The sequence below is a fragment of the Mizuhopecten yessoensis genome, unplaced genomic scaffold, assembly GCF_002113885.1.
Source record: "Mizuhopecten yessoensis strain PY_sf001 unplaced genomic scaffold, ASM211388v2 scaffold716301, whole genome shotgun sequence".
NCBI classification, from domain to species: domain Eukaryota; kingdom Metazoa; phylum Mollusca; class Bivalvia; order Pectinida; family Pectinidae; genus Mizuhopecten; species Mizuhopecten yessoensis.
This window is the reverse complement of record NW_018480048.1, coordinates 343,774-347,069: the sequence shown is the minus strand read 5'-3', so window position 1 is coordinate 347,069 and position 3,296 is coordinate 343,774.

The window sequence follows — 3,296 nt, the reverse complement described above, 5'->3', positions numbered from 1 at the left end:
TCCAGACTGTGTTCTCCTTTTTTGTTTCACCCATAAAGAAGTTGGAAGTATACCGAGATCAACACACAGCTTTTTTTTCCAAAATGTTCCTCGTAATAACTGCACAGATGTAAACACATTTTACCTTTCACATAATCTTTTTTATCACATGTGTAACCTGTATGACCTTTGCATTGCTTTTAGGCAAGTTATAGCCATTGTTCACTTATTCTAACAAAGCATTTTCCAGTTTACTTCTCCTAAAATAAAGGACGGTTTTCATCAAAATTTTGCAAGTATCTTATATATCAGGTGAAACTATTGTGTTGGTTCAGACCCTGATTTAAGTGTTATACATGTAGCCCTTAATATTGTGATCCTGTATGTGAATGTTGATCCTTCGTTATCCCGTCATTATTAGATGGTGGGTTGTTCTGTCAGCTGAAATTGTTTATCCCTATTTCTCCAAAAGACCTTAAGACACCATTCTAAAATTTCATATGAAGGTTTTGTTTTCGCCCTTAGCTTTGCAGGTTTTATATTGAGAATTATCATGATAACAAAAAGACCACCAGGCAGCCATCTTGGATTTTGACGGTTAAAGTTTGTTATTGCTATTTCTGAAATATTTGACAGATCTACCTCAAATTTCATATGTATGTTTCCTTGTGTAAGTCAGCTTTTCTTGTTCAATAGTTTTCCATGTTTCATTTTGAGTTTCGAGCTGCTTGATCAGAAAAAAATAGATGCCTGCCAGAAAACAGAAATTTCTCTCGTTTAACCTTTTACGCATAAATTGGTCAAACAATATGCTAACTTTGAAAGGACGACACTGTCAACCCAGCACTGTGAAATTTCACTCAAAAGTTACTAGAAGATGATTTTATTGTTGCCAGTACTATTAATTTGAATAAATCAAACTGACATAAAACAAGTAAAGAGCTTACAATGGCTGGTGCCAAAATCCCTCTGGGAAGTTTTTAGCTCACCTGGCACGAAGTGCCAAGTGAGCTTATGCCGTGGTGCGTCGTCCGTCGTACGTACGTCCGTCCGTCCGTCCATCGTCCGGCGTCAATATTTTACTTTAAACGACTTCTTCTTAATAACCGAAAGGCCTAGGGTGATGATATTTGGCCAGAAGCAAACTGGGATGAAGGGCTACCAAGTTTGTTCAAATAAATGGCCTTCATCTATTTTCAAGGTCACAGGGGTCAAATATGTTAAAAACTTTAAACAACTTCTCCTGAATAACCAAAATGCCCTGGGTGATGATATTTTGTCAGTAGCATACTAGGATCAAGGGCTACCAAGTTTGTTTAAATGTATGACCTTGAATCATATTCAAGGTCACAAGGAGCAAATATGTTTAAAATATTTCAACAACTTGTTCTGAATAACCAAAAGGCTCAGGATGTTGATATTTAGTTAGTAGCATATGCTGGGATCAAGGACTACTATGTTTGTTAAAGTGAATGACTTTGACTTATATTCAAGGTCACAGGAGTCAAATTTGTTTAAAATCTTTAAACAACCTCTTATGAATAACCATGGGTCCCAGGATGTGTATACTTTGCAAGTTTCATCCTGAGATGAAAGGCTATACAATGTGTTCAACATAATGACTTTGTTCGACTTTCAATCACAGGGGTGAAATATTTTAAAAAAAATTAACAGGGTCTTTTGAACGAATTTTAATCATAAATACTGATATTTTGCCTGTAGCTTTATTTTAGATCACTTTTAAGGTTACAAGTGTGAGTTTTATACCAGGTGAGCGATGCAGGCCCATTGGGCCTCTTGTTGTTTTAAGGATGTACTCTTCTGAGGTTTCAATCACGTTCAAGTCTTGTTTTGATCTTGTGTAACAGGTCTCAAAAACCAAAAGGCCTATGATGATGAAATTTGGCCAGAAGCAAACTGGGATGAAGGACTACCAAGTTTGTTAAAATAAACGACCTTCACCTATTTTCAAGGTCACAGGGGTCAAATTTGTTAAAAACTTTTAACAACCTCTTCTGAATAACCGAAAGTTCCATGCTCAATAACTAAGAGGCATAGGATAATGGTATATGGCCAGTAACATGCTAGAATGAAGGTCTACCAAGTTCGTTCAAATGAATGACTTTTATATATATTCAAGGTCACAGGGGTCAAATATGTTAAAAACTTTAAACAACTTCTTCTCAATAACCAAAAACCCTAGGATGATGCTATTTGGCCAGTAGCATGCTGTGATAAAGGGCTACCAAGTTTGTTCAAATGAATGACCTTGACTAACTTTGAAGGTCACAGGGGTCAAATGTCTTAAAATCTTCAAACAACTTCTTCTCAATGACCAAATAGCCCAGGGTACTGATATTGGGCCTGTAGCATGCTGTGATGAAGGGCTTCCAAGTTTGTTGAAATGAATGACCTTCATCCATTTTCGAATTCACACGGGTCAATTGTCTTAAAAAGTCTTTAAACAAATTCTTCTGAATCACTACGAGACTTAGGATAATGATATTTGGCCAGTAACATGCTAGGATGAAGGGCTACCAAATTTGTGCAAATGAATGACTTATATATATATTCAAGGTCACAGGGGTCAAATATGTTAAAAACCTTTAAACAACTTCTTCTCAATAACCGAAAACCCTAGGATGATGCTATTTGGCCTGTAGCAAGCTGTAAATGAAGGGCTACCAAGTTTGTTCAAATGAATGACCTTGACTAACTTTGAAGGTCACAGGGGTCAAATGTCTTAAAATCTTCAAACAACTTCTTCTTTATAACCAAATAGCCCAGGGTACTGATATTGGGCCTGTAGCATGCTGTGATGAAGGTCTACCAAGTTTGTTCAAATGAATGACCTTGACCCATTTTCAACCTAATGTCCTTGTTCGACATTCAAGGACACATGCTTCATGTTTAATTCTTTTAATAGGTTCTTGTGAATAAAACACTGATATTCTGCCTGTAGCTGTATTTTAGTCTACTTTTAAGGTTACAAGCGTGAGATTAATACCAGGTGAGTGATGCAGTCCCATTTGGCCCCTTGTTTATCTTTCATATGATTAAAATAAATTGCATCAACATGGAAAACTAGACATGATTGATATTTTTTAGAGGTGTACATCCTTAAATTGTATTATTAGCTTACAGTATGCCATATCATTGCGTCTGTCATCCGTCTATCCATGCGTCCACAATTTCTTTGAACGACTTCTTCTTAACCACTTATTAGAATTCAACTAAATTTGACTGGAAGCATCCCTAGGTGGTGGGGATTCAAAATTGTACAAATGGTGGGGCTGACCCCCCAGGGGGCTGAAGGG